The 27,993-nt window shown below is 40.9% G+C and overlaps 2 long non-coding RNA genes and 1 other non-coding gene across 3 annotated transcripts; 1 reads left to right on the forward strand and 2 right to left on the reverse strand.

Annotated features, from left to right (window-relative positions):
* The first annotated feature begins 1,774 nt into the window (after positions 1-1,774).
* LOC149441303 (uncharacterized) lies at positions 1,775-22,268 on the forward strand. Its single transcript, XR_016307403.1, has 2 exons — positions 1,775-2,408; positions 21,093-22,268. It is a non-coding gene; the product is annotated as an uncharacterized LOC149441303 (long non-coding RNA).
* Positions 2,334-2,405, reverse strand: TRNAD-AUC (transfer RNA aspartic acid (anticodon AUC)). Its single transcript has one exon. It is a non-coding gene; the product is annotated as a tRNA-Asp (tRNA).
* Positions 8,503-15,041, reverse strand: LOC149441305 (uncharacterized). Its single transcript, XR_016307402.1, has 2 exons — positions 13,963-15,041; positions 8,503-10,182 (listed from the first exon to the last, which is right to left on the reverse strand). It is a non-coding gene; the product is annotated as an uncharacterized LOC149441305 (long non-coding RNA).
* Positions 22,269-27,993: the final 5,725 nt, after the last annotated feature.

Below are 27,993 nucleotides of genomic sequence, written 5' to 3' on the forward strand. Positions count from 1 at the left end.
TGATGGGGAAATTGATGTAAGGGGGCACCCTGATGGGGGTAAATTGATGTAAGGGGGCACCCTGATGGGGGTAAATTGATGTAAGGGGGCACTCTGATGTGGACAATTGATGTAAGGGGGCACTCTGATGTGGATATTTTATATAAGGGACACTCTGGTGAGGACACCTGATGTAAGGAGGGACTCTTATAGGAGCCTTGATGTAGGGTGGAACTCTGAGAAGAACTCCTGATATAAGGAGGGACTCTGTTAGGGACAACTGATATAAAGGGGCACAGGTTCTTGATTGATCACCCTAAGTGTAGTAGAGATTGTGGGGATCTAATACATACGAATATTGCCAAAAGTATTGGGCCGTCGGCCTTTCCACACACATGACCTTTAATGGCCCCCCCAGTCTTAGTCCATAGGGTTCAATATTGAGTTGGCCCCGCCTGTTATGATCCGCCAGGTGGTGCCTCAGGCTGCCAACTGACAGACCTACTCAGAGCGTGGGGTCTAAGCCCGGGCTGTGCTTTCACCAGAGCCCCTGATGGTGGGGATGGACTTGAAACAGTCCCGGGCCAGGTCACGACCTCCGAGCAGGCCCGCCAGTGGCTGAGGAGACCCTTGGGGACAGGTACCGGGAGAGCCAGATATGAAGAGGATGGCGGCCCCAGCAGGGTAGTAACGGATTGTGGGCCCGTGAGGGTAAGCGGGGTACAGAATCGGTAGGCGAGAGTAGTCGGGTCACACGCAGGGTCAGCAGGGAGGTCAATCCGTAGAATGGTCAGGGCAATCCGGGTCAAACGCAGGAGCAGGCAGAATAGTCAGGACAATCCGGGTCAAACGCAGGAGCAGGCAGAGTAGTCAGGACAATCCGGGTCAAACGCAGGAGCAGGCAGAATAGTCAGGGTCAATCAGGGTCACAGGATAGGTGCAGGAACTCAGGATCACAGAAGACCTTGCGGCAATCTGTGACAGTGCAGGGCATCTTTAAATAGTGCGCCCTGCACTGTCATTGGCCGGCTAGGACGCGCCCCCGGCTGTCATTGGACGCCTGAGGCGCGCCCGCGGCTCCTACTGCGCATGCGCGGCGTCCTGTCAGCCGCGGCTCGCCGGGACCTAGTGCCCGTGTCCCGGCGCGATCCGCCGCCACTGCGCATGCGCGAGGGACGGAGCCGCGATCGCGGACCCTGGAGCCGTGGTCCCTGACACCGCCCTTTCCACGCACATGACCTTTAATGGCCCCCCAGTCTTAGTCCGTAGGGTTCAATATTGAGTTGGCCCCGTCCTTTCCACACACATGACCTGTAATGGCCCCCCCAGTCTTAGTCCATAGGGTTCAATATTGAGTTGGCCTTGCCCTTTCCACACACATGACCTGTAATGGCCCCCCAGTCTTAGTCCGTAGGGTTCAATATTGAGTTGGCCCCGCCCTTTGCAGCTATAACAGCTTCAACTCTTCTGGGAAGGCCGTCCACAAGGTTTAGGAGGGTGTCTATGGGAAGGTTGGACCATTCTTCCAGAAGCACATTTGTCAGGTCAGGCACTGATGTCGGGGGAGGAGGCCTGGCTCGCAGTCTCCGCTCTAATTCATCCCAAAGGTGTTCTATGGGGTTGAGGTCAGGACTCTGTGCAGGCCAGTCAAGTTCCTCCACCCCAAACTGGCTCCTCCATGTCTTTATGGACCTTGCTTTGTGCACTGGTGAGCAGTCATGTTGGAACAGGAAGGGGCCATCCCCAAACTCCTCCCACAAAGTTGGGAGCATGAAATTGTCCAAAATGTCTTGTTGGAACAGGAAGGGGCCGTTAGTGTAAGGATGACATGAATGACTAGTGTCCAGGGGCGGACTGACCATTTGGAAACTCGGGCACTGCCCGAGGGCCCGGGGTCAGTAGGGGGCCCCATGAGATGCCTCTGGTACCTTTTTTCATAGGCTTTTTGAGTTTGGGCAAGGACACAGGGGCCCCATGATCCCCTATTGCCCGGGGGCCCCATGAGTTGTCAGTCCACCCCTGCTAGTGCCAGAGAGTGCTATTGAGCGATGTATACAGTAAGCAGCAGGCTTTTTTTTTCATCCACATTGCTAAGGATAGCGGAAAAAAATACCTGAAAAGGATCCGAGTGCTCCACCTACTGGCTGAAAATGAGAATACAAAATAATATCCTTGCGCAAGAAATAAATTATTCAGAAGTGTTTAAGAACATACAATCATACAACACATTTGCTTCATTAGTTTTGGTTTAAATTTTATTCCTTCGCTAATATATCCTCAACATTTTATTTGTATAGCACTTCTCTCCCTGGGGACTAAAAGCACTTCGCAGGCGAGGCAGCCATCTTGAAAATTGCGTTGGCCAGGAATCGAACCCGGGTCAGCTGCTGGATAGGCAGCTATGCTCACCACTGCACCACCAACGCAAGGTATGTGTTTGGGGGGAAAACCACGCAAGCACAGGGGAGGTACAAGTGGCCAAAGGCTGTCCAGTGATCCCGAGGGTGTGGCCAGATTACAGGGGCGGCATGTCATCCCGCCCACACATCGCGTCCAGGGAAAAGAAGACACCGGATCTGCGGACCTCTCTACCCCTCCTCCAGCAGCGTCTCCTGGACTGGATCGTCTTGGGACTGGGACACGGAGCCAGGTAAGACACAGCAGCCCGCTGCCTGTCCCTGTACTAAGTGTCCCTTCCGTTGGAAGAGGAGGGGCGGCGGCACCACGCCGCCCCCCCCCACCCCTAAAAAGTCCGGCCCTAGTCAAACGCCTTGTTTGCCTCGCGGCAAATACGCCCCTGGTTGTAAGCCTCATTTTTGCGCCCCTGTACCTTGTGTACATATGTACCCCCCTAGCTACGCCTCTGTGTCACATAGTGACATTTCAAGAAGTTTTATTGGCCAGCGGGAGGTGACTGCGCTGCGCTGGACAAAGAGCACGGCCAGCCGTACTTTATTTCAGCGCACACCGCCCGCACTTGCCTTGTCTTGATTGGACCTAAAGTTGGCTATAAATGAATTGAAGTTCGTCTGGTTCAGAATCCAGCTGAATTTCAATCCATCTATGGCTGTCCTTGCTCATGAAAAGTTAATCTATCTCATGAATGGGCTTGTTGGAAGTTTTTTCTCGATCGGCGCATGCAGCCAATCAGCTGCTGGGTTGATCAGTATACTCTGACTATCAGCATGTGGTGACTGCGGTACGCTAGAAAAAGTACAGCCTGCTGTACTTCATTTTGGTTCCTGCACACTACCACAATGCATTGGTGTGATCCAGCCACACCAAAGACAAGGCATGTTGCAGGGGCGTACCTACAGGCATTGCAACTGCGACCCGGCCCCATGCTGCAGGGGGGTCGCACGGCTGGGACAGTCCCACCACATTGCATTGTACACTTTTTTTTTTTCACACAAACTATAGAGCAGGGGTCCTCAAACTACGGCCCGCGGGCCACATGCGGCCCACCGAGGACATTTATCCGGCCCGCCGGGCAGGGGCGTATCTGCCGCGAGGCAAGGGACTAGGGTTTGGCAGGTCGGGAGAGCTCGGCAGGGCTCGGGCGGGAGGCAGGAGGGCGGGATCAGCAATTCTAGAACAGGGGAGGGTGGGCTCGGCTTATGCACCCGCACCACTCACCCGGCATCTCTGCAGCCAGCCGGCCATCTATTCTGATCAGTGCATGCAACCGTCACGGTTGGAGGGTGGAGCCTAGAGCTGACCATGAAGAGGGGGAGCAAGAGAGGAGACTCCATCGCTGCATGTCGGGTATCATGGCCACAGACCCTATATAAGTGCAAAAGATGATCGATCTCCTGCCTCTCTCTTTCCCCCTCTCTCCCCCTCCTCCTCACTCTCTCCCCCCCTCTCTCTTTCACTCTCTCTCTGCCCCCTCCCCCTCTCTCTCTCTCCCCCCCCCCTCCTCTCTCTTTCTTCCCCCCCTCTCTTTCTCTCCCCCCCTCTCTCTCCTCCTCCTCTCTCTCTCCTCCTCCTCTCTCTCTCCTCCTCCTCTCTCTCTCCCCCCTCCTCTCTCTCCCCCCTCCTCTCTCCCCCCCCTCCTCTTTCTCTCTCTCCCCTCCTTATCTCCCCCCCCCCCTCCTCTCTCTCTTTACATTGTACACAGATCTGACCCAACAAGGTGTCCTGCATTTGCCGTATATTTTGCTCCATAAGACACACTTGGGGGGAAATTTCTGTGCGTCTTATGGAGCGGCCGGCTCAGTATTCCCGCCGCCGTTGTATGTCCGCAGTCTCTGGTCATCTCCTGTACTGTGGCCGCATTTGTTCATAGTTTTTTTTTTTTTTAAACTATAGTCCGGCCCTCCAACGGTCTGAGGGACAGTGAACTGGCCCCCTGTTTAAAAAGTTTGAGGACCCCTGCTATAGAGGCATCAAAGAGATGTTCTCCGTCAAAAGGCAGGTGTCTATTCATTGAGTGAGCTGGTCCTTGAACAACACCAAAAATTCTTAAGTTGCCTGAGTTGTTTTTCCTGAGCTCTTGGTGATGGAATGATGTTATCACTCCTCGGTAAGGTGATGTTATCACTCCTTGGTAAGGTGATGTTATCACTCCTCGGTAAGGAGATGTTATCACTCCTTGGTAAGGAGATGTTATCACTCCTCGGTAAGGAGATGTTATCACTCCTTGGTAAGGAGATGTTATCACTCCTTGGTAAGGTGATGTTATCACTCCTCGGTAAGGTGATGTTATCACTCCTCGGTAAGGTGATGTTATCACTCCTTGGTAAGGAGATGTTATCACTCCTCGGTAAGGAGATGTTATCACTCCTCGGTAAGGTGATGTTATCACTCCTCGGTAAGGAGATGTTATCACTCCTTGGTAAGGTGATGTTATCACTCCTTGGTAAGGTGATGTTATCACTCCTCGGTAAGGAGATGTTATCACTCCTCGGTAAGGAGATGTTATCACTCCTCGGTAAGGTGATGTTATCACTCCTCGGTAAGGAGATGTTATCACTCCTTGGTAAGGTGATGTTATCACTCCTTGGTAAGGTGATGTTATCACTCCTTGGTAAGGTGATGTTATCACTCCTTGGTAAGGAGATGTTATCACTCCTTGGTAAGGAGATGTTATCACTCCTCGGTAAGGTGATGTTATCACTCCTTGGTAAGGAGATGTTATCACTCCTTGGTAAGGTGATGTTATCACTCCTTGGTAAGGAGATGTTATCACTCCTTGGTAAGGAGATGTTATCACTCCTCGGTAAGGTGATGTTATCACTCCTCGGTAAGGAGATGTTATCACTCCTTGGTAAGGTGATGTTATCACTCCTCGGTAAGGTGATGTTATCACTCCTCGGTAAGGTGATGTTATCACTCCTCGGTAAGGAGATGTTATCACTCCTCGGTAAGGTGATGTTATCACTCCTCGGTAAGGTGATGTTATCACTCCTCGGTAAGGTGATGTTATCACTCCTCGGTAAGGTGATGTTATCACTCCTCGGTAAGGAGATGTTATCACTCCTTGGTAAGGTGATGTTATCACTCCTTGGTAAGGTGATGTTATCACTCCTCGGTAAGGTGATGTTATCACTCCTCGGTAAGGTGATGTTATCACTCCTCGGTAAGGTGATGTTATCACTCCTTGGTAAGGTGATGTTATCTCTCGGACACTGGCAGGCAACATGGCGGCGCCTTTTTGGCTCGAGTGGTGGAGACTGTGTGAGCATTCCTAGCACTTGATGGCAGGATTGTTGGCTCGGGTGGCGCATCCTCTACATAAACATGTATGGGACCCCTTGGAGGTGTGATGCTGGGTCTGGTGATGTCATCACTCGGCGGGGTGAAGTTATCACTCGGTGTGATGTCATCAGTCTTTTTTGGTCGCCTGAGCATGCGGTTTTTCCTGAGCTTATTCACCTGGGGTGAAGCACTTGATGTAGGAATGATGTTATCTCTCGGACACTGGCAGGCAACATGGCGGCGCCTTTTTAGCTTGAGTGGTGGAGACTGTGTAAGCATTCCTAGCACTTGATGGCAGGATTGTTGGCTGGGGTGGCGTATCCTGTACGTAAACATGTATGGGACCCCTTGGAGGTGTGATGTTATCACTCGGCGGGGTGAAGTTATCACTCGGTGTGATGTCATCAGTCTTTTTTGGTTTTAAAAGACTCCAAAATGTACTGAGTCGCCTGAGCATGCGGTTTTTCCTGAGCTTCTTCATCTGGGGTGAGGCACTTGATGTAGGAATGATGTTATCACTCGGACACTGGCAGGCAACATGGCGGCTCCTTTTCGGCTTGCGTGGTGGAGTCTGTTTGTGAGCATTCCTAGCTCCTGATGACAGGATTGTTCTCCTGGATGGGGTATCCTGTACATAAACAGGTATGGGACCCCTTGGAGGCTTAATGCTGGGTCTGGGAAGGGTGATGTTATCACTCGGCGGGGTGAAGTTATCACTCGGTGTGATGTCATCAGTCTTTTTTTTTTTGAAATGACTCCAAAATGCACTGAGTCGTCTGAGCATGCGGTTTTTCCTGAGCTTCTTCATCTGGGGTGAAGCACTTGAAGTTGGAATGATGTTATCACTCGGACAATGGCAAGCAACGTGGCGGCTCCTTTTCGGCTTGCGTGGTGAAGTCTGTTTGTGAGCATTCCTAGCTCCTGATGGCAGGATTGTTGGCTCGGGTGGCGTATCCTGTACATAAACATGTATGGGACCCCTTGGAGATGTGATGCTGGGTCTGGGAAGGGTGATATTATCTGTCTTTCGTGGTTTGAAAAGACACCAAATAGCACGAAGTCGCCTAGCGGGGGAGAATCGGCTAAACGACAGCTCATTCAGCATCATCAGCAATACGTACACTGTCAGCACCAGCAGCATTACGAGCAGTATTATGAGTAGCAACAGCAGCATTAAGATAACCCAGTGAAAGGCGTTTGACCTGAAATATTCTGCATCAATATTTATAAACAGGGATGGGTCTCCATTCTCTAAGGCCGCCCCATCGCTGGACCATTGGAAATTGAAGTTGCCCAGTCCTTCCTGAATGAGTTCAATCAGCTTCTGGAAAATCAAATATTGTCCTACTCTCAGGGCCAGGTCGTTTCTGTGCAGGATGTATTTCAGAATGATGGCACTTATCAGGAGTATGATCTGAAACCAGTATGCAGTGGTGGTCAGTAATGAAAACCAGCTGGAGGGTTCTGGAGGCTCGTTTGCAGCTTCTCTGACCGATTCCTCAACTTGCTCTTCCATTGACTTAATGCTCTTCTCCTTCACTGGCTTGTGGCTCTCTGGGGGGTCATCTTCCATTTCTCTGACCTTTTCCTCCACTTGCTGCTCTGATGACTTGCTCTCCTCCTTCACCAGCAGGCGTATCTCTGGGGGGTCATTTTCCGTTCCTTTGATGAATTCTTCCATATGCTGCTCTGTTGTATTGATCTCCTGATTCAGGTGTATCGGGATCTCTGAAGAGTGGTCGGGGACGTATCTTTTTCCTCCCCATGCAAACAGCAGGGTAAGAAACACGGTGAGGATCTGCTGGGTCATTTTTAAATAGATGGCAAACTGCCACTAAATTAGTACAACAGATTTAAAAAAAAAACCGTTAAAAAGCTTTTGCTGATCGCTATTGATTGAAGGGTATCAGTGGATACTCAATACCAATCAATAGAGATTAAATATCTTGCAATAGAATGAGAACTTATCAGGAGCTTTTAAAAAAGCGTCTTGACTCTGACAAGAAGAAACTCAAACTGAGAGCCTCTGCACTGCTGCGCGGAAAGGTCAAATCTGGTCATGTGATCACAGTGAGAGAGAGAGGGAAAGGGCGAGCGAGAGAGAGGGAAAGGGCGAGCGAGAGAGAGGGAAAGGGAAAGCGAGAGAGAGGGAAAGGGAGAGTGAGAGTGTTTACAAAAACAACATCTTAAAGGGCCAGCGACACATTCTTGGAATCACTGGGTTATTTTGGTTATATAATGAGTTCTTGAAGTGAGTAGAGGAAGGCGCCTCCTATTATTATATACATTTATATTACCATCAGCAGAGCTGGATAGGATCCTATTCATTCCTTATAATGACATCCTATAGAACTCAGCACTATATATGGAATATCTGGAATATTTCCTATTGGATGCAATAAAGATGATCAGATCTAGGAGAATGTTGTATACAGAGCAGAGTTCATCTTTTTATTTCATTTTATTTATTTATTTTTTTTAGTTGTAATGTTTATTGTGAACACTGCGGCCTATTATTTCATCTTTCTCTGTGCAGATTTCACACTAGAGGGCTCTCTGTGTACGGACTACATGTCCCAGCATGCCCATCCCCATAGACCGATGGAGGGCTCTCTGTGTTTGGACTACATGTCCCAGCATGCCCTCTATAACCATAAACCTCTATGGATGACTCTCTGTGTATGGACTACATGTCCCAGCATGCCCCCTATCCCCATAGACCAATGGAGGGCTCTCTGTGTATTGTCTACTGTTAGATTTTTAGACACATATAATACTTCTTCTAGTGTCTTGAGGCGATTATGAATGAAAGAGCCATTGAAATAAAAATGAAGTGTGATTTTATTCTATCACACAATGGAGTAAAATAACAATGTAAAGCGTATTATGAACAGTTCCATGTAGATAAAACTATTGTAAAAATGACAAGCGAAGGTTTAAAACAAAGTCACCATTATCTGTCATGGCTGTCCTTGCCATGTGCGATTCTCATGTCCTTCTCCAACTCAGAGTCCGAGAGAGAAAGAGCCGGACGTGACGTTAATGATGATCTCGTCTTGCAGCACCTGTTCCAGCATCTCATCCGTGTGTGTACGTGTATGTCAAAGTGTCAATATTAGTGTGTGAGCGTGAGTGTGTATGTGTCCCTGTGTCTGTGTCTCATGCACTTTTAAGAGGCAAATGTACGTCATAGTTAGCGAACTTAATACCTTCTATGGAAAGTATTACTGCTTAGCAAAGCCAATTCATAAAAGGGAAAGATGCTATACATATGATGTTTGATGGACAGGAACATATGTATGCTGATGTACCAATGATGTAACCCTTAGCTATATATTTAAAAGATAGTATAGCTTAAGAACATATCAATGTATAATCACTAAACTATATATGTATCAGTGTTAGAGACGTATACTAAATATACACAGAAAATACGTAATGTAATAGTAAGTCACTTCTAATAACCTTGACATAACTACCAAATACTTCTATGCCTAAATATCTCTAAATATAGTCTACTCAACTTTCAACTGGTATATACTATTTCAGCTTAACTTGTATATCTTTTGGTCTCAGCTATAATTGAAGAATAGTAAATACTACCATTTGTCAAAGACCACTTACACATATTAATATTAATTATGACTAATCATAAAAACCAAATATTTTGCAAGCTTGCCATCAATATAAATGCCGAATCATAATTTAGATTTAACATTTCCCCCTTATTATGATTAGTCTAAAATTAATGCCAAATCAATGCACACTTCATTCATGTCCCATACACACAGTCTTATACCAAATGATCGTATATATTCCTCATAACTGGACCAATCAAAAATAACTTTCCTTCAAAACTCTATACCTAATCTTTAGTTTCTCTTCCTAAAAATTCTTAATCATAATGTTAATTGATATATGATAATAGTAATAATAATAAAAATAAAAATAATAATTAATGTATTATATTTCCATATTTGTATAATATTTTAAGGTTCCGGAAATATACTTTCCATTCTAAAATGTGTCATAAGTTTATATTGCTCCTATAAGAGTAATATGTTTCTTGTATCTTTTAACAAAAGATATTCTAATAACTGGAATAACTCTGTGAAGTTTTAACCAAAAAATATTCCGTATATGAATATGTAAAAAATAATAATAATAATATTATCCCAATATGGATGTAAGTATCGGAATAAAAGGATCATTAAAATGTATATGTGACCTATAACAATATTTTCAATAATAAATTGTTTTATCATTAATAAATAGATTTCCTCTTGATGAATCTTTTCTTCATGCAATGTCTATAAAATATCTTCGTTAAGTTCTGTAAAGTAGAAACATCTTTGTTGAACGTGATAAATCAGTCACAAGTGTGAAGTATTAAGCTCTTGTTCAATCTTCTTCCATATGAAGAACACTTCTTTAACGTTCAAATTCCTTCACGTTGGCTTGTAGGAGATTGTTACGCTTCATATTTGATTTTAGATGTCATTTCTGTAAAGAAATGCAGTATCATTACTTTGGCACAAACATTGCATTAGTCTTGCACCTATTTCAACAAATATGAAAGATTATGGAAGATTATGAAACAATCAGTGTATGAGTTTGAAACACATATTGTGAAGTAACATTACTTCCTATTTCCTTTTACAGAAAACCTCTATATATCAATCAAAATACTGTCCTAATCCTGTCTAAGATTACCTAAACTAGAATACAAAAGTAGTGTGTTATTTAGGTATGACAGGACGCAATATTTCATCATAGGTCATGACCGCAAAACCCTGTTTTATTAAACAAAGAAAGGTTTTGTATCACCCCAGAGATGACAAAGGTTTATGCCTTTGTTCTCATCCCTATAATATTAGAAATATGCGTAACTGTTTTCTGTGCTGATGTCATTATTCTGGTGTTAGAGTGTTCTTTAGTAATGCATGTGTTGCTGTGAATGTGAGGTAGAGACTTGTCTGATACAGCTGTATCTATCACAATGTGTTTGGCTAACAGTGCTCTTATCCACGGCATTCTCTGAATGTATCTTCCTCAAGATTTCTTCTTAGTGAACTGTCAGGAGACTGTAATATGATACTATGTGACTTTACTGTGCTTTGTGAAGCTTTGATTGCATAAAAGAAACTCAACAGTTGTTGTGCCTCTGATGTCAAAGTTTTTTCCAATGGTGATAAATTTCTGGAGAAGTAACTAATTAGTCTCTCATTACCTTCTTTTAATTGAGACAAAGTTACTGAAATTGCATTATCAGATACATGAGTTTTCACAACAAAAGGAGCATTGGAACAAACCTCAATAGTACCTAATGCTGGCGCATTCTGCAAATCCTTTTTCAACACTTTTAAAGCATTATTCTCATTTGGACCCCATTGGTCAACTAAGTTATTTTTACTCTTCAAAAGATGATATAATGGCTTAACTTTCTCTGCGAAACCATGTATAAACTCTTTGCAATGATTTATGTTTTTCAAAAATTGTTGCAATGCTTTATGAGTTGTAGGAACTGGAAAGGCAGTGATAGCTCTGACTGTTTCATGTAATAATTGTCTCTTTCCTTGACTGATCTGCATGTGAAAGCATTTCACCTGACTTTTCATCAACTGAACTCTGTCCGGGTTTAATTTAAGACCTGCATCCTGTAACAACATAAATAACTCAGACAAAAGAGTAATATGTTCGTTAACATTCTGCGTACTTAGCATAATTGTATTTACATGCTGAAAAATGCATTCTGGCCTTGAAAATTGTGATAGAATTTTTGCTATGGATTCATGGACTATACCATCACTGATGTCTAAATCAGCTACTAATCGAGTGAATGGATAGGTCTCTTTCTGAAACTTAAAAGCTAACTTGTATTGACAACTTTTAGCTATGGGGATCGAAAAATGACTGTTATCGATTTCCAAAACAGAAAACACTTTGGATTCGGCCTTTAAATGTAACTTGATATTAGAATGATCAGGAACAACCGCTTTGTTATTTGTGATATGTTTATTCAGTGTCCTGAAATCAACTGACAAAGAATATGAATTGTCAGCATTTTTGATAGGCCAAATACAGTTATTTACCACTGATTGTGTTTTCTTTAAAATCCCAAGTTGTACAAACTCTTGAATAATGGCAGAAAGTGGTCCTATTGATTCTTGTGGTAACTCATACTGATTAAGGGGTATGGGGTCTTTTCCCTCAATATTCAATTCTGTATCTTTCAAAGTTCCTATGTCATTTTTAAATTTTGACCACAAACTTGGAAAACGTTCTACCAATTCTTGTAAAGCATAATTACCATCAATATCAGGCCATTTTTGTGCTGTAAACATTTTAGAGTTGAAACCAACATCACTGTATATAGAAGGATCCATTAACATTGATTTGGGCCTAGAAGGGTTCCTGCAAATAACTTTCGTCATAATATCAATAATCCACTTTTGCTTATTGATAAAATCAATGCCAAGAATATTCTCGGTGGCATTACTATACCAAATATCAATGTTAGTTTTCACTAGCCCAGGTACTTCAAATGTTACATTGGGCACCTGTCTAGCAGTGGAATGACCTGTATTATTAAAACCTTTTATTTTACACATGGGTGAATTTGGTTTCACAGGTACGTTTTCTCTGGTCAGATTAATCTCAGATCCGCTGTCAATTAGGAATCTGATCTTTTTACCATTTAGTAATCCGTCTATAAAAGGCCTTCCATTGTCATCCAATACAATTGGAGCGACAAATTCTAACGATATCGGGGATGAATGTGGACGTGATTCTATTTTTGGAACTGGTAATAAACCATTTCTGTCAGTGACAGCCCTTCTCACCATGTTGTCAGAACAGTTGTTTCTAGTCAAAGTGTGAATTTGTTTAACTGATGAGGCAGAAGGCAATTCAGTTAAACTTTCATCATTACACAACACAGCAGGTTGTACAAAAGCTGCTTTTTCACTTTTTATTTCCAGTTTCTTTATTTGTGCTTCAAATTTAAACTTCCAACAATGGCGCCTGATATGACCTTGTTTATGACAGTGAAAACATGTGGTATCCTCATTATGACTCGCTTGCTTGCATCTGTCGTTGTCATTCTTACTGGGACCTGTAGTTCCTGGCAGAACTGTAATCTGACTGTTTTTGTCACTTTGAAGCGCAGCCACCTCATAAGTGATATTACTATTTTTCAATTTTCTTCGAATTTTGTCAATGAAACTTACTATATCATTCAAATTTTGTTTTTCCTCGGCTATGACAATGGTTACTGGGTCTAAATATGTGAATTTCTTTACAAAAGCTTTGATCATAGCTGAGTCTTCCTCATTTTCTACTCCAAATATAATTTTATATGCTTTGGAAAACTTGCTTTTAAATTCAAAAGGGTCTTCGTCAGCAGTAGTCTGCAGTAAGTCGAGCATTTCTACAGAAGGTACGTCTTCACCTGTTGAACATAACAGCAATTGTCGCAGTCTGTCTGTCGCGTCATTATGTTTTTTCTGATCTTTATCGTTAACAACAGAATTTTTAATGCGAGACATAAATTTAATTGGTAGCCACATCGGAAATAAATAATTTATGTCATGATCTGAAATCTGATGGCATTTGACATGCATTTCATATATTTCCATGTTGCTATAAATATCTTTATCTGGATCATAAGCAGGAATGTCTTTTAAAACTTTCATTAATTGATTATGTATTTGCAACTTAAGTTTTGCAGTTTTACATAACAATTCTTTATGTTTAATTTGTGTTTCGTCATCAGAGTCAATATCCGAACTTTCAGAGATAGCGGACAGGCGTGGCTCTGGTTTTGAATCACTCTGTTTGTCATCTGTGTTTATCATGGCAACCTGTTTACTGTCATTCTGCAGTCTTAACAAAAGATTTGTCTCTGAGTCAATTTGTTCCTCAAGATTTTCTATGTAATTACAGAAAATGTCACAGTTTGGGCAACTAGGAGCATCTTGAGACAAATTTTCATGCTGTACAGTGCTACATTCTGTCTGTTTTAATGTACAAGTTTTTTTAACAGATAAATCAACATTCAAAATCATTTTGTTGAATATTCTTACTAAATTTAAGATGTTAGATATCTTTTTACGTTGTCTGTGCACAGTAAATCTAGATTTATCTATCTGAATATTGGCCTGTAAACATTCATTATACATATAGTGCCATAGCTGACTGTCTTCAGGATATAAAGAAACATCTTTAAATTCTAACTTGCTTTCATTTACTAAGTCATCAATAAATTCCATAATTGTTACTCACCGTAATCAGAAGATTTTCTCGTTTGACCCGGCTCAGTCACTGGAATTCTCGTCCAAGTCTGTATAATCGCCTGTTCTGCTAGGTACTTTTCACCGTGTTTTTCCCAAAACTTGACAATCACAGAATCGTGCGTTTTTCCCCCTTAACAAGGTATGGGAAAAACCGTAGAAAAAACGTTCGGCGGTGGCTGGCTCACCAAAATGTTGGATTTTTAGACACATATAATTCTTCTTCTAGTGTCTTGAGGCGATTATGAATGAAAGAGCCATTGTAATAAAAAATGAAGTGTGATTTTATTCTATCACACAATGGTGTCAAATAAACAATGTAAAGCGTATTATGAACAGTTCCATGTAGATGAAACTACTGTAAAACTGACAAGCGAAAGTTCAAAGAAAAAGTCACCATTATCTGTCATGGCTGTTCTTGCCATGTGCGATTCTCATGTCCTTGTCCAACTCAAAGTCCGAGAGAGAAGACGGATGTGACTAAATTGTAGCTGGAAGTGATCTCAGTATGCGCCTGTTGCAGCTTCTCAGACGTGTGTATGCAGGAATCATGTAGCTTGTGTGTATCAGAGAGAGTGTGTGTGAGCGTGAGTGTGTCCCTTGTCCGTTCCGATGGTCTTTTATGAGGCAAATGTACGTCATAGTTAGTGATCATAATACCTTCTATGGAAAGTATTACTGCTTAGCAAAGCCAATTCATAAAAGGGAAAGATGCTATACATATGATGTTTGATGGACAGGAACATATGTATGCTGATGTACCAATGATGTAACCCTTAGCTATATATTTAAAAGATAGTATAGCTTAAGAACATATCAATGTATAATCACTAAACTATATATGTATCAGTGTTAGAGACGTATACTAAATATACACAGAAAATACGTAATGTAATAGTAAGTCACTTCTAATAACCTTGACATAACTACCAAATACTTTTAACCAACTATCTCTAAATATAGTCTACTCAACTTTCAACTGGTATATACTATTTCAGCTTAACTTGTATATCTTTTGGTCTCAGCTATAATTGAAGAATAGTAAATACTACCATTTGTCACAGACCACTTACATATTGTTAAATCTAAATTATGATTCGGCACTTATATTGATGGCAAGCTTGCAAAATATTTGGTTTTTATGATTAGTCATAATTAATATTAATATATGTAAGTGGTCTGTGACAAATGCCCCATTGTTGATGACAGTATCAGGAATTATATCCCATTGTTGGTGTCAGTGGTAGGAATAGTGTCCCATCATTGCTGTTAGTATGAGGAGGAGTGCCCCATTATTGATGTCAGTGGGAAGAATGGTGCCACATCATTGGTATCAGTGGGAGGAATAGTGCCCCATCATTGGTATCAGTGGGAGGAATAATGCCCCATCATTGGTATCAGTGGGAGGAATAGTGCCCCATCATTGGTATCAGTGGGAAGAATGGTGCCACATCATTGGTATCAGTGGGAAGAATAATGCCCCATCATTGGTGTCAGTGGGAGGAATAGTACCCCTTCATTGGTGTCAGTGGGAGGAATAGTGCCCCATCATTGGTATCAGTGGGAGGAATGGTGCCACATCATTGGTGTCAGTGGGAGGAATAGTGCCCCATCATTGGTATCAGTGGGAGGAATGGTGCCCCATCATTGGTGTCAGTGGGAGGAATAGTGTCCCATTGTTGATGTCAGTGGGAGGAATAGTGTCCCATTGTTGATGTCAGTGTGAGGAATAGTGTCCAATTGATGGTGTCAGTAGCAGGAATATTGCCCCAATATTGGTGTCAGTGGGAGGAATAATGTCTTGTATCAGTAGAGGGAAAAGTCCCCCAAGGGCCAGATAAAGGCAAGAAGGGGGCCACATATGGCCCCCGAGCTGTCCTATACCATAGCAGTCAATAATGCAATATGTGTTATTTGTAGACCTAATGAAGGGGTATCCTTTGAACCCCTGAAACATGTTGAATTTTTATGATATAAGAGTATGACTAAACCAAACTCTGGACTTTAAACATTCTGCTTCTGTTGCTTCCATCCTTGTATATCCAGACCCTATAAACTGGACTGGGGTTCTAGTTATAAAAATCTAAAAAAATCTAAAGTTAAAAAGTTTTGGCTGTACAAACACTTTTTTGAACATAAGAAGTACTTCCTAAACAAACTCCAACAAAAGGAGTTATCTCCAAACACGGAAAGGTTTCTTCACAGTGAGAGCTGTGAGAATGTGGAATAGACTCCCTCCAGAGTTGGTTGTGGCCAGCTCAGTGGATTGCTGTAGGAAAGTCCTGGATTCTTTCTTGGATACACAGAATATAACTGGATATAACATTTATAGGTAAAGTTGATCCAGGGAATATCCGATTGCCTCTCGGGGGATCAGGAAGGAATTTTTTCCCCTGCAGGAGCAAATTGGATCGTGCTTTGCTGGGTTTTTTGCCTTCCTCTGGATCAACTGTGGGTGTAGGATTATAACTTTTTTGGTTTTTAATGTTTGAACTGGATGGGCTTTTGTCTTTTTTTTCAGCCAGACTAACTACGTAACAAGGGATAGAAATAGCAGGCCTTAAAAAATTGAACTCATAGGTGCTCAAAAGGAGTGGGTTATTAGAGATTATTTAAAGATGGACACAATGTTGAGTTGGTATCATCAGAAAAGGGCTTTATTGAAGGTATAACAAGGTTACAACATTGGTAATACATGTCAAGGTATACATACAGACACTTCTTCAGGCCAGGCATATCACAACCAGGGGCGGACTGACCATTTGGAAACTCGGGCACTGCCCGAGGGCCCGGGGTCAGTAGGGGGCCCCATGAGATGCCCCTGGTACCTTTTTCATAGGCTTTTTTTGAGTTTTGGCAAGGACACAGGGGCCCCATGATCCCGTATTTCCCGGGGGCCCCATGAGTTGTCAGTCCGCCCCTGCTAGTGCCTTGAGGTAGATCTCAAAGCTAAGCTGCAGGATCTCGTGCATGCAGTGTATGGCATTAGGCTAGGTTCACACTTATGCAGGTGGCGTTTGACCCATTTCTGCGTTACGTTTTTGCCACGTTTTTGATGCGTTACATTTTTTTTTTATTTTTTTTTTCAATTTTTCTTGTTGCTAGGCCCATTTAAAATGCAAAAAGCATCAAAAAGTGGCAAACATGCAGCAAAAACACAATACATGCTTTTCTGTAGTGTTTCCATCGAAGTCTATAGAACCAAGAACGCAACGTTTTGCATTCAAAAAAGTCCCCGACCCTTTCCAAAAGACGCACCGGGTGAAAACACGGAGATGTGAATGTGTCTCATAGGAAATCATGTTAAATGGACTGTACTGGTGGCTAAATGGTTAGCAATTCCGCCTGGCAGTACTCGGGTTTGCATGTTCTCCCTGTGCCTGCATGGGTTTCCTCTGGGTACTCCGGTTTCCTCCCACACACCAAAGACATGCTGGTAGGTTAATTGGCTCCTGTCTAAATTGTCCCTAGTATGTGTATGTATGAATGTGAGTTAGGGACCTTAGATTGTACACCCCCATTTGGAAACTCGGGCACAGCCCAGGGTCAGTAGGGGGCCCCATGAGATGCCCCTGGTACCTTTTTCATAGGCTTTTTTGAGTTTAGGTAAAGACACAAGGGCCCCATGATCCCCTATTGAGAGCCCAGGGTCAGTAGGGGGCCCCATGAGATGCCCCTGGTACCTTTTTCATAGGCTTTTTTGAATTTTGGCAAGGACACAGGGGCCCCATGATCCCCTATTGCCCGGGGGCCCCATGAGTTGTCAGTCCGCCCCTGATCACAACTCAAGTAGAACATAGTAAAAAAAAAAAAATGTTTGATAAGAAGATTTGAGGGGTCTTTTGTAGAAGAATGGTTGTAAAATCAATGGCAGTTGGATGGTTGTCAGATAGTAGATGGCTAAGCGATTAAATAGATAAGGATATAAACTGATACCAAACTGATACTGGATGGACTTTTGTCTTTTTTCAGCCAGACTAACTATGATACATACATAGCTAAATGAGTTGGTATTGGAAGATGGTGACCAGGATGTCTTATTTTAGGAGACTATATGGGATTTCGGTCCCATTTAGATCTAAGTTAGACAAAGGACCCTCTTCTGTTGTCATGTAGACCTAAGCATTGTAGGTGGGAAGAGGACATTTTATCATGATGCCCAACTGTTCTCCAGGTGTAAAATACCCAGGTGGTCCCTGGCAGTGATCACCTCCTTTACTTCCAGCCTGATCGGCATTAAGGCAAGCAGAATGCTTCACCTATTTGCCCTTGATGCCATTTAGGCAAGATAGTTAGATTGACCATGAAAGAGTTTAGGGTTTTCCAAGGTTACTTCACCTACATCTATCCATCTATCTATGCATAGTGAATAAATGTTTATACTTGGGCAGTACATGAATAGCAGGCCCGAAAAACTGCTCATCAATAGAAGGCCCATTGTAGAATTTGCCCACCATTGGTAAAATTCATATACAGTTGCAAGAAAAAGTATGTGAACCCCTTGGGATTCCGTGGAGTTTTGCATGAATTGGGCATAAAATGTGCTCTGAACGTCATCTAAGTCACAACAATAGAAGAACACAGTCTGCTGAACATAATACTACACAAACATTAGATGTTGCCATGATTTAATTGCACATAACATGTAAACATTCACAGTGCAGGGAGGAAAAAGTATGTGAACCTTTGGACTTAATAACTGGTTGACCCTCCTTTGGCAGCAATAACCTCAACCAAACGTTTCCTGTAGTTGCAGATCAGACCTGCACAACGATCTGGAGTCATTTTGGACCACTCCTCTTCACAAAACGGTTTCAGTGTAGCAATATTCTTAGGATGTCTGGTGTGAATCGCTCTCTTAAGGTCATGCCACAGCATTTCAATCGGGTTGAGGTCAGGACCCTGACTGGGCCACTCCAGAAGGCGTATTCTGTGCTGTTGCAGCCATTGTTTTGTTGAATTACTTGTATGCTTTGGGTCATTGTCCTGTTGCATCACCCATCCTCTGCGGAGCTTCAGTCGTACGTTTTCCTGCAAAATGTCTTGATAAACTCTGGAATTCATTTTCCCATCAATGACAACAATCCGTCCAGGACCAGAGGCAGCAAAGCAGCCACAAACCGTGATGCTCCCTCCGCCATGTTTCACAGTGGGGATGAGGTTTTGATGTTGGTGTGCTGTGCCTTTTTTTCTCCACACATAGTGTTGTGTGTTCTTCCCAAACAACTCAATCTTGGTTTCATCTGTCCACAGTATATTCTGCCAGCAGTGCTGTGGAACATCCAGATGCTCTTTTGCAAACTTCAAACGTGCTGCAATCTTCTTTTTGGACAGCAATGGCTTCCTCCGTGGTGTCCTCCCATGTACTCCATTCTTGTTTAATGTTTTCCTTATTGTAGATGTGTCAACAAAAATGTTAGCATGTGCCAGAGATTTCTGTAGGTCTTTAGCTGACACTCTGGGATTCTTCTTTAACTCATGCAGCATTCTGCGCTGTGCTCTTGCAGTCATTTTTACAGTACGACCACGCCTAGGGAGAGTAGCAACAGTGCTAAACTTTCTCCATTTGTAGACAGTCTGTCTTACCGTGGACACATGAACATCAAGGCTCAAGGAGATACTTTTGTAACCCTTTCCAGCTTCATGCAAGTCAACAATTCTTGATCGTAGGTCTTCCGAGAGCTCTTTTCTGCGAGGCATGGTTCACATCAGACGGTGCTTCTTGAAACCAGTAAACCCAAAACAGGTGTGTGTTTTTTAAGGGCAGGACAGCTGTCAGCAACACATCCAATATCATCACACTGATTGGAGTCAAGGTTGGCTCACTCCTGGCTCCAATTAGCTCTGGGAGAAGTCATTAAGCTAGGGCCTCACATACTTTTTCCTCCCTGCACTGTGAATGTTTACATGTTATGTGCAATTAAACCAAGGCAACATCTAATGTTTGTGTAGTATTATGTTCAGCAGACTGTGTTCTTCTATTGTTGTGACTTAGATGACATTCAGAGCACATTTGATGCCCAATTCATGCAAAACTCCACGTAATCCCAAGGGGTTCACATACTTTTTCCTCCCTGCACTGTGAATGTTTACATGTTATGTGCAATTAAACCATGGCCACATCTAATGTTTGTGTAGTATTATGTTCAGCAGACTGTGTTCTTCTATTGTTGTGACTTAGATGACGTTCAGAGCACATTTGATGCCCAATTCATGCAAAACTCCACGTAATCCCAAGGGGTTCACATACTTTTTGCTCCCTGCACTGTGAATGTTTACATGTTATGTGCAATTAAACCATGGCCACATCTAATGTTTGTGTAGTATTATGTTCAGCAGACTGTGTTCTTCTATTGTTGTGACTTAGATGACGTTCAGAGCACATTTGATGCCCAATTCATGCAAAACTCCACGTAATCCCAAGGGGTTCACATACTTTTTCCTCCCTGCACTGTGAATGTTTACATGTTATGTGCAATTAAACCATGGCCACATCTAATGTTTGTGTAGTATTATGTTCAGCAGACTGTGTTCTTCTATTGTTGTGACTTAGATGACGTTCAGAGCACATTTTATGCCCAATTCATGCAAAACTCCACGTAATCCCAAGGGGTTCACATACTTTTTGCTCCCTGCACTGTGAATGTTTACATGTTATGTGCAATTAAACCATGGCCACATCTAATGTTTGTGTAGTATTATGTTCAGCAGACTGTGTTCTTCTATTGTTGTGACTTAGATGACGTTCAGAGCACATTTGATGCCCAATTCATGCAAAACTCCACATAATCCCAAGGGGTTCACATACTTTTTCCTCCCTGCACTGTGAATGTTTACATGTTATGTGCAATTAAACCATGGCCACATCTAATGTTTGTGTAGTATTATGTTCAGCAGACTGTGTTCTTCTATTGTTGTGACTTAGATGACGTTCAGAGCACATTTTATGCCCAATTCATGCAAAACTCCACGTAATCCCAAGGGGTTCACATACTTTTTCTTGCAACTGTATATAAAGCTGTATCATCTGCAAGAAAAGGCAAAAATGGACACAGTTTCAGCTAAATTTGCATGTGTCATATATGTATTATGTGATTCCGATAATCATGTCCATCTCTCTAGGTTGACCCGTATGGAAACATTCTTCTTACCACCCTTGACATGAGCAGTGAGTTGATGTCAGCCGAGATGGGAAGCAGTATTGGTGATTCCCGGAACTCCGTCCTGTCATACGACACCTCAGGGATCCAGTTCCGCAAGCAGCTAACATCTAGAGGGGACACTTTTGGCCAGACTCCCCTGGAGCGCCATGTTCCTCTAGCAGCCACACGTGGACGTGCCAACTGCCGCCTCCGGCGACGCTCTTCTAAGTTAAAGCTTAAGATTCCAGACCTGACAGATGTCAGCACCATCGACAAATGGTCCAGGATCATTTTCCCCATCACGTTTGGATTGTTTAACGCGGTTTACTGGTCGTACTATGTCAAGTGAAGCATTTTCATTGCCCTTCACCCTAAGCTGTGCACACCCTTCCTTCCACAGGACACAAGCTTCACCTAAATCTCTCACCACCCCCCCCCCCCCTTCTCTTGCTTCACAGTTTGATGTCTGGGCCAGCGACAGAAGTAGCCATTCAATCCTACAAAGAGGGGGGGGGGGGGGGGGAGGAGAATTGCACTTTTTTGTCACACTTTTTTTCATCAAATTTCTAAAAGGTTTTTTCCCTTTTTTTTAAAAAAGAAAAAGTTTTCATTTTACCTGGAAGTAGATTATGGCTGGGTACTGTGAGTCATTTTTTTTTGGATGTAACCTTTTCTCGCGACTTGGTTAATCATTGTAATAAAAAAAAAAAAAAAAAATGTGTTCAATTAAGATACTCCAATACAGAGTATGAGGAGTAAGCAGAGCAAGGTTAGGCGATACTGGCAATTATTTCCTCTCTTTATGCAGTTTAAAATGATTATTGCTACATATTGTGGAGCTATAAAAGGCACAGATATGACTCTGTAGAGCAGGATATTCCCAGTTGCAAGCTTGAATTGCACATGATGGAGTTGATGTCTTGATGGAAAGCCTTTGATGAAAACATTTTATTAATAAATGGGGGGGGGGGGGGAGCCAAATATAAAATGAAACACAATGGCATGGCAAATCCAAAACATCCTATCGGGGCTAGTCCAATTCTTTTCGGTGGGGGTCATCGAAACAATAATACATATTGCACAGCTGAAACGAAATGATATGTTTTACAGAATTGTGCATTTTCTGTCTTTCAGTAAATTTAGACCTAAAATGCAACCTGACTACCGAACCTTTATCTGTATTTCCAAATATAAATGTAACTTGGCAGATGCAAATTTTTACATATTAAAAGATAGAAAGTAAAGAATTAGGATGCAAAAGGCCTTGATTCACTCAAAGTTGGTAGCTACGCTTCTTCAACCTCAGTTTGAACATTACTTTTACCTATTTGTGTGTTTTTTTTTTTGTTTTTTTTTTCTTTCTTGATTTGTGAAAGATAACAACATCTTAGCTATTAATAATGTGAATATTTTTTATCATTTAACCACGGCAGGGCGGTGGCACTCCAGGGGCGGGTTGCCGTTCATAAACGGCACCCGCCATTTCTAGCTGTGCGCGCTCCCTGGGCGCGATCCGGTGCCCGCTGTGTCCTCCGGACACAGTGAAACACCGATCGTCGGACGGGACCTCTGTACGAGGTCCCGATCATGTGATCACTGATTGGCCAATCAGTGATCACATGCAAAGTAGTAAGCAAGATGTCACTTGTGACATCATTGCTTACTACGTGTGAAATCTGTGAATGATCACCGAGGTCACATGGTACAAGGCCATTCACAACAGCCTTGTACCATGTGACAAGCTGTGACCAATCACAGCTCACTCAGTACTTCTCAATGAGTGCAAGAATGCAGCCAGAGAGGAGAAATGATTGGGATTGTGATTGTGAATGATCACAGAGGTCACATGGGACAAAGCTATTCACAACAGCCCGCTGTAATCACTGTACTGGACCTCTGTGTGAGGTCCCAATCATGTGATCACTGATTGGCCAATCAGTGATCACATGCAAAGTAGTAAGCAAGATGTCACTTCTGACATCATTGCTTACTACGTGTGAAATCTGTGAATGATCACGGAGGTCACATGCTACAAGGCCATTCACAACAGCCTTGTACCATGTGACAAGGTGTGACCAATCACAGCTCACTTAGTATTTCTCAATGGCTTCAAGAATGCAGACAGAGAGAAGGAGAAATGATTGCTTTTGCAAACTTTATGGGTGTAAAAGCAATCAGTGTAAAAAGAGAGAAAAAATCTTCATCACCCCCCAAAAGTATTTCTCAATGGCTTCAAGAATGCAGACAGAGAGAAAGAGAAATTATTGATTTTACATCCTATATGGGTGTAAAAGCAATCACTGTAAAAAAAAAAAAAAAATCTTCATCACCCCCCACAAGTAGTACAATGTCACCATGGTGACACTGTACTGCTAGGGTGACAGTATGTAAAAAAAAACGAAAAAAAAAAACCCATAAATAAAAATGTAAAAAAATGTTTAAAAATTATAATTTTGGGTTATAAACTAATTTGGCTTATTTTTTTTTTACTAAAAATATAACGGAATACATTTTGGCCAAGATTTATGATGAAAGATTATTTATTTGCAATATTTTATACGAAAAACACTTTTTTTCAAAATTTTTGGACTTTTTCATTTACATAGCAAAAAAAAAATAAAAATCCCAGCGGTGAAAAAATACCACCAAAATAAAGCTTTATCTGTCTCAAAAAAATGGTAAAAAATTCATTTGGGTACAGTGTTGCATGACCGCGCAATTGTCATTCAAAGTGTGATAGCGCTGAAAGCTGAAAATTGGCCTGGGCAGGAAGGGGGGGAAAGTGTCCGGACTGGAAGGGGGTGAAAGTGTCCGGACTGGAAGTGGTTAAAATGATTGTAAACACATTCTGTTTAATTATTAAAATTAATTAAGTAAAATTCATGAAATTAAATATTACATTTAAATTCTGAAAATTTTCACTTTTACCCATTTAGCCAACAAAAAAGCTTTAAAATCACACGCCACTTTAGTTAGAAAAGTTAAAAAAAGGTTCCACAATTGGTTTTTATATATCCACTTAATTTATTACTTTTCATTCACATAGAGTATACACCATAGTAGCTCTCAAGAATCATGTTTAACAGGTTCCACAAAATTAATTAAATGAAGTAAAATTCATGAAATTACACATAAATAGAACAACGTGGATACGCAGATCCCGTAATAAACAGAATAACAGAAATGGTAATCAAACAAAACAGAGACCACAAGGATCCAAAACTTTCTTGACAATATCTTGTTTTTTCCTTTTGTCACTAAAAGTAGGTAGGTACGCTTTTTCAACCTCAGTTTGAACATTACTGTTACCTATTTGTGTGGGTTTTTTTTTTTCTTTTTTAATTTGTGAAAGATAACAACATTTTAGCTATTAATAATATTAATAGAATATTTTTATCATTTAAAATAATTGCAAATAAATTCTGTTTAATTATTAAAATTAATTAATTTAAGTAAAATTCATGAAATTAAATATTATATTTAAATTCTGAAATTTTTCACTTTTACCCATTTAGCCAACAAAAAAGCTTTAAAATCACACGCCACTTTAGTTAGAAAAGTTAAAAAAAGGTTCCACAATTGGTTTTTATATATCCACTTAATTTATTACTTTTCATTCACAAAACTTTCTTGACAATATCTTGTTTTTTCCTTTTGTCACTAAAAGTAGGTAGGTACGCTTTTTCAACCTCAGTTTGAACATTACTGTTACCTATTTGTGTGTTTTTTTTTCTTTTGTTTTTCTTTTTTAATTTGTGAAATATAACAACATTTTAGCTATTAATAATATTAACAGAATATTTTTTATCATTTAAAATTATTGCAAATAAATTCTGTTTAATTATTAAAATTATTTAATTTAAGTAAAATTCAGGAAATTAAATATTATATTTAAATTCTGAAATTTTTCACTTTTACCCATTTAGCCAACAAAAAAGCTTTAAAATCACACGCCACTTTAGTTAGAAAAGTTAAAAAAAGGTTCCACAATTGGTTTTTATATATCCACTTAATTTATTACTTTTCATTCACGTAGTAGCTCTCAAGAATCACGTTTAACAGGTTCCACAAAATTAATTAAATGAAGTAAAATTCATGAAATTACACATAAATAGAACAACGTGGATACGCAGATCCCGTAATAAACAGAATAACAGAAATGGTAATCAAACAAAACAGGGACCACAAGGATCCAAAACTTTCTTTACAATATCTTGCTTTTTTCCTTTTTATGTCTTATTCCTCCCCGACCAGATGTAAACAGAAATGGGGGAAAGCCCAAAGCATGTCTTCAAACAATAAAAAAAACCACATCCACAACAACCTCTGGTTCACCCGAGACGTCTCATCAAAAAGAATGGGAGATGCACGTGAACTCCCTCCCAGAACCATTTTTTCTTCATTTTAATTTTGAACAAAATTTTTAAAAAATTGAAGCAATCACCCATTAGCAGTCCAATATTAAATGACGCCATTGGTAATGTTGCTGAGCTTTTCCATACTATAGTGAATCAAGGCCCAAGAATCTGCCTAAATCTTGCAAATGATAAAGTCTATTAGAAGTCTCAGCGAAAAAAAAAATTTCCATTGAAACTGCATAAGAATGATGATTTATAGATCTCTTATCTTTATATAGATAACTTACTCGTATTGTCATAATAGATTGCAGAATTCTTCTCCCCCAGGCTGAAGGAAAGAACCGCTGTTCTGCGTGTGAGAGCAGTGGTCTCTCTGCAGAGGTCAGGGAGGCCCCCTGCTGAGTCAGAGCTAGAGTTGTCCAATCAGGAAGGAGCATTAGCTTTGCCGATTGGACAGCTCTAGCTGTAGGTGTGTCAGATGAAGAGGCGAAGAGACCACTGCTTCCACATAGAGAGCAAGGGCCCTTCTCTGCAGTTTAGGGAGAAGAGTTTGGACGGGTTTCGGACTCCTCTATAAAAGGGATGAGTAAAACATTTGTGCAGCTTCAGTTGAAATATACATATATATATATATATATATATACACACATATATATATATATACATATATATATATATATATATATATATATATATATATATATATATACATATATATATATATATATATACACATATATATATATATATATACATACATATATATATATACACATATATATATATACACATATATATATATATATATATATACACATATATATATATATATATATATATATATATACATACATATATATATATACACATATATATACATATATACATATATATATATACACATATACAGTACATATATATATATATATACACATATATATACATATATATATATATATATATACACATATATATATACATATATACATATATATATATATACACATACATATATATATATATATATATATATATTTATTTATTTTTTTTGAGAATTCAATTGGGCTTTAAAGATCTCCCGGACAGATTCTTCCAAAAATCCACAAAACGATATTTGAGGCGTGCCACAAACATAATTACCGTAAATTCGGAAAAACGAGTTCATCCATTCATGAAAACATTAGTTAATAAACCCGCATCTGTGAAAAAATGACGATCACTAGAATTTAAAGTTCAGGTATAATCTGAAAAATGGACTGAAACCGCGTGTATTCATAAAAAAATGAAGTGCCAAGTCGTACATAATGGGGGACATTTATTGAACCCGTGCCAATTATTTGATGCAAAAAAAAAAAATGCATGCAGGGGCCAGAAATTTTTTATCGTATGTTTTTTTCTTTTCTTTTGTGATTGGTGCACCTTTTTATTAAAGGGGGATATTGCTTCTCAGGGTGCATGGCTTTGAAGCATCTACCAAAAGTGTGCGACTGTACTGTAATCTTGAAAAAAAAAAAAAAAAATATTGAAAACAAGCAAAATCAAGTCACATGTCTTACCAACCTGGCTTTTGCACAGCAATTTTACAGCACATTGTGGCAGGGGCGGACTGACAACTCATGGGGCCCCCAGGCAATAGGGGATCATGGGGCCCCTGCGTCCTTGCCCAAAGTCAAAAAAGCCTATGAAAAAGGTACGAGGGGCGTCTCATGGGGCCCCCTACTGACCCCGGGCCCTCGGGCAGTGCCCGAGTTTCCAAACAGTCAGTCCGCCCCTGCATTGTGGCATACTATGGGACGTTTACATCAATGTCATTACAGTAAAAGAAGCCCAGTTTGCAAACCGAATCGTATCTGCTCTAGTTTCTGTCGTGCCCCACTTTTAATAAATGACCTCCACTGGCTCAGGGACATGAGCGGTGCCAAAACTACCGAGGAACGAGGCATTTTCTAGATATCTATTAAATATACTGTGAGGCTAACCCTCCGCATAGCACTGTCTCAAGAAAAAAAAAAAAAAAATTACAAAAATGGAGCCATGCCTAAAAAAACTTGAATGTTAGTGGATTATTATGCTAAAGTATTTCATATTAAATGGTTTTTCGTAGGTGTAAGGACATCCGATTAAAGTGAATTCATGGAGTTTTCAGTAAAAAAAATAAAAATTAAAAATAAAAATAGGTCTTTGCATCAAGGTGAAACTGGAATTTTTGTACAGCAAAAAATGGTCGCACCATTTTTTAAATCAAATTACGCGTTTCATTTTCCTACACTTTGCCGATCGTATTTGAAGCAAAGATTCTGTCTCAAGTTACGGAAGACTGCTATTTTTTTTTTTCTTTTTTACATGGAATTATGTAATGGAAATACAGTATTTTCTGGCGTATAAGACTACTCTTTATACTTAAAAATATACCCCAAAAATTGGGGGTCGTCTTATACGCGGGGTATAAAATGTGAACCTTGAGTTTGTTTGGGTCAAGCTGGCTGGATGTGCGGTAATACTGTACATAGAGTATACTACGCT

This window comes from Staurois parvus, unplaced genomic scaffold, assembly GCF_062004578.1.
Source record: "Staurois parvus isolate SC_StPar_1 unplaced genomic scaffold, SC_StPar_1.0 ptg001006l, whole genome shotgun sequence".
Taxonomy (NCBI): domain Eukaryota; kingdom Metazoa; phylum Chordata; class Amphibia; order Anura; family Ranidae; genus Staurois; species Staurois parvus.